The 13,914-nt window shown below is 41.5% G+C and overlaps 1 pseudogene; it reads left to right on the forward strand.

Moving 5' to 3' along the window:
- LOC101354517 (regulating synaptic membrane exocytosis protein 2-like) overlaps positions 1-12,116 on the forward strand; it is a 12,687-nt pseudogene extending 571 nt beyond the window's left edge.
- The last annotated feature ends 1,798 nt before the right edge of the window (positions 12,117-13,914 follow it).

The raw sequence follows: 13,914 nt of genomic DNA on the forward strand, positions 1-13,914 counted from the left end.
TTTCAGGGGACATCTAGGTCAATTGGCATAACAAAGTTTATTAAGAAAATGTTCTGCATCCTACTTTGGTGAGTGGCATCTGGAGCCTTAAAAGCTAGCAAGAGGCCATCTAAGAAGCATCAATTAGTCCCAACCCACCTGGAGTAAAGGAGAGTGAAGAACACCAAAGTCACAAGGAAAGTATTAGCCCAAGAGACAGAAAGGGCCACATAAACCTGAGACTGCATCAGCCTGAGACCAGAAGAACTAGATGCTGCCCGGCTACCACCAATGATTTCCCTGACAGGGAACACAACAGAGAGTCCCTGATGGAGCAGGAGAAAAAGGGGGTGGAAAACTCAAGTTCTAGTAAAAAGACCAGACTTAATGGTCTGACTGAGACTGGAGGAACCCCAGACTCTCTGTCAACCCAGCACTAAAACCATTCCTGAGGCCAACACTTCAGATAAAGATTAGACTGGACTATGGGACATAAAATGATACTTGTGAAGCGTGTGCTTCTTAGTTCAAGTAGATACACGAGACTAAATGGGCAGCTCCTGTGCAGAGGTTACATGAGAAGGCAGAGAGGATCAGGGGCTGGTTGAATGGACACAGGAAATCAGGGGTGGAAAGGAGGAATGTGCTGTCACAGTACAGGGAAAGCAATTAAGGTCACATAACAATGTATGTATAAATTTTTGTATGAGAGACTAACTTGAATTGTAAACTTTCACTTAAAGTACAACAATAAAATTTTAAAAAAGAAAAGGTATAAAAATTGGATTTCATCAAAATTAAAAATGTTTGTGCACCAGAGGACTTGTCTTAGCCATCTAAGTGGTGCTATAACAGAAATACCACAAGCGGATGCCCTCAACAAAGAGAAGTTTATTCTCTCACAATCCAGTAGGCTACAAGTCCACCTTCAGGGCCTCAGCTCCAAGAGAAGGCTTTCTCTCTCTGTCGGCTCTGGAGGAAGGTCCCTGTGATGCATCAGTCTTCCCTTGGTCTGGGAGCTTCTCTGTGCAGGAACCTCAAGTCCAAGGGACGCACTCTGCTCCCAGCACTGCTTTCTTGGTGGTACAAGGTTCCTATGTGTCTCTGCTTGTTTCTCTCTTTTATATCTCAAAGAGATTAGATTAAGACACTATCTAATCTTGTAAACCTTATCAGTGTAACTCCTTCTAATCCATCTTATTAGATCATAGTGATTGAATTTACAACACATAAGGAAATCACATCAGATTACAAAATGGTACACAATTATACAATACTGGGAATCATGACCCAGCCAAGTTGACAGATATTTTGGGGTGGACACAATTCAATCCACGACAGGACTATATCAAGAAAGTGAAGTGACAACCCACAGAATGGGAGAAAATGTTAGGAAATTGTATATCAGATAAAAGTTTAATATTCAGGACATAATTTTTAAAAAACTCCTACAATGCAACAACAAAAAGACAACTCAATCAAAAAATGGGCAAAGGCAGCACAACTTGTACAAGGAAACGTCATGGAAGCTCCATAGACACATCCAAACTCCCTGAGGGACCGAATTGCTTGGCGGAGGGCTGTGGGGACCATAGTCTCAGGGAACATCTAGCTCAATTGGCATAACATAGTTTATAAAGAAAATGTTCTATGTTCTACCTTGGTGAGTAGCGTCTGGAGTTTTAAAAGCCTGTGAGCAGCCATCTGAGATACTCTACTGGTCTTACCACTTTGGGAGCAAGGGAGAATGAATAAAACCAGATACAAGGGAAAGATTATTCCAAAGGACTAATGGACCACAGCTACCACGGCCTCCACCAGACAGCTAGATGGTGCCCGGCTATCACCATTGACTGCTCTGACCGGGATCACAACAGACGGTCCTGGACAGAGCTGAAGAAGGATGTAGAACAAAATTCTAACTCACAAAAAAGACCAGACTTACTGGCCTGACAGACTGGAGAAACCCCAAGAGTATGGCCCCCGGACACCCTTTTAGCTCAGTAATGAAGTCACTCCCAAGGTTCACCCTTCAGCCAAAGATTAGACAACACCATTAAACAAAACGAGACTAATGGGGCACAACAGCCCAGGGACAAGGACTAGAAGGCAGGAGGGGACAGGAAAGCTGGTAGGAGGGAACCTAAGGTCGAGAAGTGAGAGTGTTGACATGTCGTGGGGTTGTTATCCAATGTCATAAAACAATATGTGTACTAACTGTTTAATGAGAAACTGTTCTGTAAACTTTCATATAAAGTATAATAGAATTTTTTTTTATAAAATGGGAAAAAGACCTAAATAAACATTTCACCAAAGAAGAAATACAAATGGCCAATAAGCACATGAAAATATGCTCAGCATCATTAGTCATTAGAGAAATGCAAATCAAAAGCACAATGACATCACTTCATGCCCACTATAACAGCTATTATCAGAAAAATAGAAAATAACGAGTGTGCTGAGGATGTGGACAAATTGGGAACTCTTGTTCATTCCTGATGGGAATGTAAAATGGTGCCACCTCTGTGGCAAACAGTTCCTCAAAAAGATAAACATAGAATTAGCATATGACCTAACAATTGCACTCCTAGGTATATATCCAAAAGAATTGAAAGCAGGGATTCAAACAGATACTTGTATACCAGTGTTCATTGCAGTATTATTCACAACAGCCAAAAGGTGGAAGCAAACCAAATGTCCATCAGCAGATGAGTCGGTAAACAAAAGGTGGTATATACATACAATGGAATACTACTTAGCCATAAAGAGAAATGAAGCTCTTATACATGCTACAATATGGATGAACCTTGAAAACATTACGTTAAGTGAAATAAGTGAGACTCAAAAGGACAAATATTATATGATTTCATTTCTATGAAGTATCTGTTGTTGTTAATTGCTATCGAGTTAATTCCAACTGATGACGACCCCACGTGTGCAAAGTAAAACTGCTCCATAGGGTTTTCAAGGCTGTCATCTTTCAGAAGAAGATCGCCAGGCCTGTCTTCTAAGGTGCCTCTAGGTGGGTTTGAACTGCCTACATTTTAGCTATTAGTCGAGCACTTAACCATTTGCACCACCCAGGGAGTCCTATGAAATATTTAGAATAGGTAAATCATTTGTGTTCCTTTGCTTGTAAATGACCCTCACATGTCATCTGTCTTCCCTTGTGTCTGTGTGTGCATCTATTCTGGTCTTTATATAACTCAGAAGTGATTAGGTTTAGGATTCACTCTACACTGGTATGACCTCAACTGATTGATTGATTTACGTTACATTAGATTGCTCTTATGGATTGAATTGTGTCCCTCAAAAATATGTGTTGTAAATCCTATCCCCTATACCTGTGTTTATAATCCCATTTGAGAATGGGTTTTCTTTGTTATGTTAATGAGACAGTATTACTGTAGGATGTGTCTTGAGTCAATCTCTTTTGAGATATAAAGGGAGCAGATTAAGCAAGGAAGAAAAGAAGCAGAGATGCGGGAAGATAGATGCCACACAACATGAAGATCATGAGGGAACCAAAGAACAAAGACCTTCAGCTAGAGCCTACAAAGAGAGAAAGCCTTCCCCTAGGGCCAGAGCCCTAGATTCAGACTTCTAGCCTCTTAAACTGTGAGAAAATAAATTTGTTTGTTAAATCACCCACTTGTAGTATTTCTGTTACAGCAGTACTAGATTACTAAGACTATTGCATTATAGAAGGTCATTACTTTACATTATACTATATTATGGAATGTAATTACATTAGATTACATTGCATTATGTTACATTACATTACTGAAGGTAATCTGCTCTACCTAAGGCCAACTTATTTAATCACATGTAACTACTCAATGTTGACCCTCATATGTGTCAGAGTAGAAGTATGCTCCATCGGGTTTTCAATGGCTGATTTTTCAGAAGATAGCCAGGTCTTTCTTCCAAGGCATCTCTAGGTGGACTCAAACTTCCAACTTTCAGTTAGCAGCTGACAATTAACGGTTTGCATCCACATGGAGTCACCATGAGCTGGAATTGACTTCACAAAACTAGACAACTGGTGGTGTTTTTTTAACTACTCCATGACAGCAACTAGACTAGTGTTTGGCCTAGCAAGTTGACACATAAATTTAACCATCACAACAGAGATTTCCTTGAATGCCAGGGGAGAAGGAAGACAGAAACACCTCTCTCAGTCTGCAAATCGTATCTGTGCCAGGACGTTCCCTCAACATTTAGCCAGGATAGCAGTGAGCCTAGGCATCTGCTTGAAGTGAAAGTTTAGGGTCTTAGATAATATCTGAGCATGCATCTTGCCCTGGGCACACATGTGGCTTTTTCATTTCCCCTGTATACATGGTGCTTTTGGAAGCCTTTACTGCTGAAACTCCCCAGCTTCTCCTTCCAGTCTTTAGGGGTTTGTTGCATGCCTCAATTACACTCTTTAGTCCCAGGCAGCTTTTGGCAGTTAAATACTTAGGTCATTGCCCTACGTGGTGGTTTCCAGAGTTCTGACAAAGTCAGTTGTGCCAGTTTCTGCTTCTTTTGGGGGGGGGGTTTGTGGGGATTCAGGAGACAGCAGCTGCTCACACCCCTCTCTTGCTCTAGTCTCTCCAGTGCCCTTTTGCCATCATTTTTTTGAGCACTTCCCTACTTTCTGACCCATGTTATACTTTCTCTGCTCTAGCCCAGGAATCAGATATTTCTCCCAAGAAGTCCTAGTTCCTTTAAGTGGGAAATGGAATTAGAAGTCAAGCATGGGTGTTTGGTATTCTCTTTGCCACTGAACACATCATAGCCTCTAGACACTTTCAGCAGACATAAATACTGAAATATTTAGAAAGAAATTATGATATCTGGGACGTGCTTCAAAGTAATGTAATAAGAGTAAGAAGAAGTTGGTGGAGTATACATGGAACAAGATTGGTCATGAATTTATCATTGATGAAGTAAGCTGATAGATATATGGGGTTCATTTTACTCTCTAATCTATTTTTGTATATGTTCAAGAAATCCTTTAAAAAAACATTTTTAAAGTCTACTAAGGGGAGGCAGGGCCAAGATGGCAGAGTAGTCAGACGATTCCAGTGGACCCTCTTACAACAAAGACCCAAAAAAACAAGTGATTCAATTATACATGGCAATCTGGGAGCCCTGTACATCAAAGGCAGAGTTAAGGAATTGGACTGAGTGGCGGGGGTGGGAGGGGAGACGGTTTGGAAGCAGCAAGGAGTTGCCAGACCTGACCAGGAGACAGCCTGAGCCCTTCAGGCCTGATCAGCTCATGGGTGAGCGCTGAGGCAGGCAAGAAGCCCTGCTCGGGAGGTGCATTTTTCACACCAGGAGAGACCGAGCACCAGAGACTCTACACGGCCAACCAGAACCAGTGACAAGGAGCCCTCCATGAAAAATAAGTACTTGCTTATGGCTTACCGCGCGGATCAAGAACACTCCCCTTAGGGAAAAACCTCTCTCTCATTTACCTCCCCACTCCCTGCTCTGCATTGTGTCCCGGACCGGCTGCAGCAATTGCCAAGTCCCCTGGGCCTGAAGTAGGATCTGTCACACACACGGAGCCATTCTCCCTGCCTTGGAGAGTGAACAAATTAACAAACAGGGGGAAAAAAACTGCTCGCTTGACTAAGCTAGGAACCCGGGGTAGGCACAGCTCCTTTGCCTAGGCACAGGCATAGGGGATCCATGGACTTTGAGTGCCTTTCCCCCTGCATAGACTTGTGTGGGTCCATCTCAACAGCATAGGCTCTCATTACCACAGTACAACAGGGTATATACCACAACTCTAACTTCAACTGTTTCAGCTATGAAGTGGCAGGTTCTTGACATTTGACACTGCTCTGCCCATTAAGCAGGGTCTTCACCTACCCACATCAGGGGCCGGAGGACTGGTGGCTCCACCTACGCCACCTAGCCACCTGTGATACGGACCATGAATAAGAGGTGCCCCCTAGTCCTTACAGCCAACAGCATTAGGTGCTTATATTTGGACTGCAAAACCCACCCACCTACGCACTCTAGCGAACAGGGAATGCCTTCCTCCAGGACACTCGGGGAGACCTTCAGCCCCCTGCCTTACGCAGAGTGTGTCCCCCTGCTGCAGCCAGATGCCTGTGCCTACACTAATCACACACGCCTGTCTAGGACTGTAAGTGAGAGCCCACACCCCACACTTGGTGGCTATCTACCTGGGCACCTAAGCTGAATTCAGACAGGAAGAGTGGACGGACTCCTGAGCTCACATACCTAGTACCAGATCTAACCACCTGGTGACAGGACATTAGAGCTTCAAAGGTGCCAATAATCAAACTAGCTTATACGAACAGCCTATTTGGGAAAATCAAAACAAAACAAGAAGCTAGGACACAGTAAGCAAACATAAAATAAATAAATGTAATAACTTGTTGATGGCTCAGAGACAACAGTCAATATCAAATCACATAAAGAGGTAATCCATGATGGCTTCAGCAAGCTCCCAAAATAAAGAATCTAGAAATTTTCCAAGGAGGAAAATTTCTTGGAATTACCAGACGTAGAGTACAAAAGATTAAAATACAGAACTCTTCTAGAAATTAGGAAGGAAATTAAGCAAAACACAGAACACACAATAGAGGAAATTAAAAAGATTGGCGAAGAGAATAATGACAAATTTAACAGGCTGCAAGAATCCATAGAGAGACAGCAATCAGAAACCCAGAAGATTAACAATAAAATTTCAGAATTACACAACTCAATAGAAAGTCATAGGAGCAGAATTAAGGCAACGGAAGTCAGAATTAGTGATTGAAGGTAAAGAACTTTACATCAACTTATTTGAGGAAAAATCAGGTAAAAAGGATTTAAAAAAATGAAGAAACCCTAAGAATTATGTGGGACTCTATCAAGAGGAATAACCTATGAGGGATTGGAGTACCAGAACAGGGGGGATAACAGAAAATACAGAGAGAATTGTTTAATATTTGTTGGCAGAAAACTTCGTGGTATCATGAAAGATGAGAAGATATCTATCCAACATGCTCATCGAACCCTACATAAGGTAGATCCCAAAAGAAAGTCACCAAAACATATTATAATCAAACTTACCAAAACCAAAGATAAACAGAGAATTCTAAGAGAAATACTGAGAATTATGTGGAATACAATCAAAACCAAAATCTGCGAGTGATTGGAGTTCCAGAACAGGGGAGAAAACAGAAAACACAGAGAGGATCATTGAAAAATTGCTGACAGAAAACTTCCTCAATATCATGAAAGATGAAAAGCTGACCATCCAAGAAGCTCAACGAACCCCTATAGGATAGACCCCAAAACAAAATCATCAAGGCATATCATAATCACACTCACTAAAACCAAAGACAAGCAAAGAATCCTGAGAACAGCTCGAGAAAAACAAAAAATCACATACAGAGGAGAAACAGTGAGACTAAGCTCGGATTATTCAACAGAAACCATGCAGACAAGAAGGCAATGGGATGACATATAGAAAACCTTGAAAGAAAAAAAATGCCAGCCATGAATAATATATCCTGCAAAACTCTCATTCAGATATGATGGTGAAATTAGGTCATTTCCAGATAAACAGAAATCAATGGACTATGTAAAAACCAAACCCAACTTACAAGACTTATGAAAGGGAGTCCTTCAATCTGAGAACAAAAAACATCAGGCCACAGTCTGAATATAGGACACAGGACTGTACTACCAGATACCAACCTAGGAAATGAACTTTTAAGGACTATGCAAAACCAAAAGAATTACAACAGGTAACCAGAGAGGTTAATCTGTAAATGACAACAGCATCAGAACAATAAAAGAGGGAATAAACGGTGTGGATATAGAACCTTCTAATGGAGAGGAAGGCAAGGTGATACCGAGTAATAATAGACTAGTACAAATCTAGGAAGATAAGGGAAAATTTCAAGGTAACCACAAAGAAAGTTAACAAACCTACTCATCAAAATAAAGAAGAAAAACATAAAGTCCCAGTAAAAAGAAAACCAACAAAAACAAAAGAAATTTTTAAAAATCCACAAACAAAAGGAACTCAGCACAGGAGAGTAAGAGGAACAAAGAAAACGTCAGCACCACAAAAAAAGCACTACAAAATGCGATCCTACTCCTAGGAATATATCCTAGAAAAATAAGAGCCGTCACACGAATAGACATACACACACCCATATTCATTGCAGCACTGTTCACAATAGCAAAAAGATGGAAACAACCTAGATGCCCATCAACAGATGAGTGGATAAGCAAACTATGGTACATACACAAAATGGAGTATTATGCAAAGATAAAGAACCATGATGATGATGAATCTGTGAAGCATCTCATAACATGGATGAAACTGGAGGACGTTATGCTGAGTGAAATAAGTCAATCACAAAAGGACAAATACAGTATCAGACCTCTACTGCAAAAACTCATGTAAATGTTTACACACAAAAAGAAACAATCTTTGTTGGTTACAAGGGATGGAGGGGGAACTAAAAAGAGAATAGATAAGTGGTAACTTTGGTAAAGGGTAAGACAGTACACAATACTGGGGAATCCAGCACAACTTGTACAAGAAAAGGTCATGGAAGCTCCATAGACACTTCCAAACTCCCTGAGGGACTGAATTGCTAGGTGGAGGGCTATGGGGACCATGGTCTCGGGGAACATCTACCTCAATTGGCATAACACAGTTTATAAACACAGTGCTCTACATTATACCTTGGTGAGTAGCGTCTGGGGTCTTAAAAGCCTGTGAGCAGCCATCTAAGATACTCCACTGCTCTCACCACTTCGGGAGCAAGGGAGAATGAAGAGAACAAGACACAAGGAAAAAATTAGTCCACAGGACTAATGGACCACAGCTACCACGGCCTCCACCAGACTGAGTCCAATACAGTTAGATGGTGCCCAGCTACCACCACTGACTGCTCTGACCAAGATCACAATAGGGGGTCCTGGACAGAGCTGGAAAAGGATGTAGAACAAAATTCTAACTCACAAAACAAAGACCAGATTTACTGGCCTGACAGACTGGAGAAACCCTGAGAGTATGGGCCCCGGACACCATATTAGCTCAGTGGTGACGTCACTCCCGAAGTTCACTGTTCAGCCAGGGACGGGACAGCCTCATAAAACAAAACAGGACTAATGAGACACAGCAGTCCAGGGACGAGGACTAGAAGGCAGGAAGGAAGAGAAAAGCTGGTGATAGGGAACGCAAGGTTGATAAGGGACAGTGTTGACATGTCGTGGGGTTGTTAACCATTGTCATAGGGCAATATGTGTAGTAACTGTTTAATGAGAAACTATTTATTCTGCAAACCTTCATCTAATGTACAAAAAAGAATTATCTATGTGAGATAAAATTGACAACAGCAACTCAAAAGTTTTGATGGGAAGCATAGGGGGCAGTGAGTTGAAGGTAATGGTAATGGAATAATTTGGGAAAGGTTAGCAAGAATAGCAGCACAACTGGAAGAATGTAATCAATATCACAGAATTGCACATGTAGAAACTTGTGAAATGGTGTAACCTTGGCTATGTATATTTTCACCAAAAAAAGGTCTTCCAGGGGGACCTCATACCATCAAGAAAGCAGTGCCTGGAGCAGAGCGAGTCCTTTGGACCGGGGTCCCTGCGCAGAGAAGCTCCTAGTCCGGGGGGAACACTGAAGTAAAGAAGGCTGACAGAGAGGAAAAAGCCTTCCCCTGGAGCTGATGCCTTGAATTTGGACTTTTAGCCTACTTTGACTATGAGGAAATAAACTTTTCTTCATTAAAACCATCCACTTGTGGTATTTCTGTTGTAGCAGCACTAGATGACTAAGACAGGATTTGGTACTGAGAGAGTGGGGTGCAGCTCTAATAGATACCTAAAATGTGGAAGCGGTTTTAAAACTGTGACAGAGGACCACAACCAGCAGAGAACCTACAGCAGCAGAGAAGCGGCAGCGGCAGAGAACCAACAGCAGCAGAACCAGGAGACCGACCCACGGAGCGAGAAAGCTGAATGCCTGTGAGCAGGAGGCTTCCTGGCAGAATGGGGTGCCTCTCGGCACTTATCGGTGGAGCTAGGCTTGCCAACCCACGGAGCGAGGGAGCTGAGTGCTTGTGCGCAGAAGGCTTCCTGGCAGAGTGGGGTGCCTCCGGGCACTTACCAGTGGAGCTACTGAGCTTTGGAACACTTGCCCCAGCAGGGCAGATGCGGGCGTGAGGCCCGAGGGCCAATAGGCCACAGGAAACAGAAGCAGAAGCTGAAGAGACAAGGGACACAAGAAGCCGAGCTGCCTCAGTCTCAAAAGGAGACGTGGATTACAACTGGTTGGACCATGCGTCTTCGCATAACAGTGAGGCATCCCCAATGTCTTTGCATCCTGTGACCTGGCAGCCATCTAAAGATGGAGATTGTTTAATTGGTCGCATTTTATTAAATAAACTTCTAAAAGATGGAAGTGTACCTTGAGATTCAGGAGCAATGTTTGGCTTAAAGGTTGCAGGAGGAAAGATGACTGAATCAGATCGGCTTTGTGCATTTATTACCAAAGTAAAAAAAGGAAGTTTAGCTGATACTGTAGGTCATCTTAGACCAGGTGATGAAGTGTTAGAATGGAATGGAAGGCTATTTCAAGGAGCCACATTTGAAGACGTATACAACATCATTCTGGAATCCAAACCTGAACCACAAGTGGAGCTTGTTGTTTCAAGGCCTATTGGAGATATACCAAGAATACCTGATAGCACACATGCACAACTAGAATCCAGTTCTAGCTCATTTGAATCTCAAAAAATGGATCGTCCTTCTATTTCCGTTACCTCTCCCATGAGTCCTGGCATGTGGAGGGATGTTCCACAGTTCTTATCTGGACAACTTTCAATAAAACTGTGGTTTGACTAGGTTGGTCACCAATTAATAGTTACAATTTTGAGAGCAAAGGATCTCCTTTCCAGGGAAGATGGGAGGCCAAGGAATCCTTACGTTAAAATTTACTTTCTTCCAGACAGAAGATGTAATCAATTTGATTCCTGTGTATTCCATCTGGTGAGATCCGTTTATATAGTCGCCATTTATGTTGGTGAAAAAAAAGTGATAAAAACAAGAGAAGAACTAAAACAGTAAAGAAAACATTGGAACCCAAATAGAACCAAACATTCATTTATTCTCCAGTCCACGGAAGAGAATTTCGAGACTGAATGCTAGAGATTACCCTTTGGGATCAAGCTCGAGTTCGAGAGGAAGAAAGTGAATTCCTAGGAGAGATTTTAATTGAATTAGAGACAGCATTATTAGATGATGAGCCACACTGGTACAAACTTCAGACCCATGATGTCTCTTCATTGCCACTTCCCCACCCTTCTCCATATATGCCACGAAGACAACTTCATGGAGACAGCCCAATACGAAGGTTGCAAAGGTCAAAAAGAATAAGCGATAGTGAAGTCTCTGACTATGACTGTGATGATGGAACCGGTGTGGTATCAGACTATCGACACAATGGTCGAGATCTTCAGAGCTCAACATTATCAGTGCCGGAACAAGTAATGTCATCAAACCATTGTTCACCATCAGGGTCTCCCCACCGAGTAGATGTAATAGGAAGAACTAGATCATGGTCAGCCAGTGTCCCTCCTCTACAAAGTCGGAATGTGGAACAGGGACTTCAAGGGACACGCTATTCTACTGGACATTATAATACAATTAGCCGAATGAACAGACATCGTGTCATAGATGAGCATTATTCTCCAGACACAGACAGGGATTGTGAAGCAGCAGATAGACAGCCATATCACAGATCCAGATCAACAGAACAACGGCCTCTCCTACAGCGGACCACCACCCGCTCCAGATCCACTGAACGTCCTGATACAAACCTCATGAGGTCGATGCCTTCATTAATGACTGGAAGATCTGCCCCTCCTTCACCTGCCTTATCGAGGTCTCATCCTCATACTGGGTCTGTCCAAACAAGCCCATCAAGTACTCCAGTAGCAGGATGAAGGGGCCGACAGCTTCCACAGCTTCCACCAAAGGGAACACTGGAGAGAAACAATGGAGTCAAAGAGATAGAATCTTATGAAGAATCAATTGAAACCACTATTCCTTTAGAATTCCCAATTATAATTTTTACATTTTTTCCTTCATGAAATAGAGGGGAACCAAAAGCTCCATTATCCTTTACAATATTAAATAAAAGCATTTTTGATTGTTAAAAAAAAAAAGGTCCTCCAAGTTCTAGAAGGGAGAGTGTTGATATGTTGTGGGGTTGTTAACCAATGTCATAAAACAGTATGTGTACTGACTGTTTAATGAGGAACTATTTGCTCTGTAAACCTTTATCGAAAGTACAATTAAAAAAAAAAAAAAAACACTCCCAACGAAAACAAGCCCTGGCCCTGATGGCTTCACTGGAGAATTCTACAAAACTTTCAGAGAAGAGTTAATACCACTACTACTCAAGGTATTTCAGAGCATAGAAAAAGATGGAATGCTCACAAACTCATTCTATGAAGCCAGCATAACCCTGATATGAAAACCAGGTAAAGACACCACAAAAAAAGAAAATTACAGACCAATATCCTTCATGAACATTGACGCAAAAATCCTCAACAAAATTCTAGCAAATGGAATTCAACAACATATCAAAAAAATAATTCACAATGATCAAGTGGGATTCATACCAAGTATGCAGGGATGGTTCAACATTAGAAAAACAATCAATGTAATGCTTCACATAAGTAAAACCAAAGACAAGAACCATATAATCTTATCAATTGATGCAGAAAAGCCATCTGACAAAGCAAACATCCATTCATGATAAAAACTCTCAACAAAATAGGAATAGAAGGAAAATTCCTCAACATAATTAAGGGCATTTATACAAAGCCAACAGCCGACATCATCCTAAATGGAGAGAGACTGAAATTATTCCCTTTGAGAAAAGGAACCAGACAAGGATGTCCTTTATCACTCTTATTCAACATTGTGCTGGAGGTCCTAGCTAGAGCAATTAGGCTAGAAAAAGAATTAAAGGCCATCCAAATTGGTAGGGAAGAATTCAAAGTATCTCTATTTACAGATGATATGATCTTACACGCAGAAAACCCCAAAGAATCCACAAGAAAACCACTGAAACTAACAGAAGATATCAGTAAAGTTTCAGGATACAAGCTAAACATACAAAAAATCAGTTGGATTCCTCTACACCAACAGAAAGAACCTTGAAGAGGAAATCACCAAATCAGTACCATTTACAATAGCCCCCAAGAAGATCGAATACTTAGGAATAAATCTAACCAGAGATGTAAAAGACCTATGCAATGAAAACTACAAGACTCTACTGCAAGAAACCAAAAGAGACCTGCATAAATGGAAAAAACATACCTTGCTCATGGATAGGTAGACTCAATGTTGTGAAAATGTCAATTCTACCCAAAGCAATCTACAGATACAATGCAATCCCGATCCAAATTCCAACGACATTTTTTAATGAGATGGAGAAACAAATCACCAACGTCATATGGAAAGGGAAGAGGCCCTGAATAAAGCATTACTCAAGAAGAAGAACAAAGTGGGAGGCCTCGCACTACCTGATTTTAGTACCTAATATACCGCCACGGTAGTCAAAACAGCCTTGTACTGGTACAACAACAGATATATAGACCAATGGAACAGAATTGATAATCCAGACATAAATTCATCCACCTATGAGCAGCTGATATTTGACAAAGGCCCAAAGTCGGTTAATCGGGGAAAAAAGAGTCTCTTTAACAAATGGTGCTGGCATAACTGGATATCGATCTACAAAAAAACTGAAACAAGACCCATACTTCACACCATGCACAAAAACTAACTCAAAACGGATCAAAGACTTAAATATAAAATCGAAAAAGATAAAGATCATGGAAGAAAAAATAGGGACAATGCTAGGAGCCCTAATACATG

The sequence above is a fragment of the Trichechus manatus genome, unplaced genomic scaffold (genome assembly GCF_000243295.1).
Source record: "Trichechus manatus latirostris isolate Lorelei unplaced genomic scaffold, TriManLat1.0 scaffold00060, whole genome shotgun sequence".
NCBI lineage: Eukaryota > Metazoa > Chordata > Mammalia > Sirenia > Trichechidae > Trichechus > Trichechus manatus.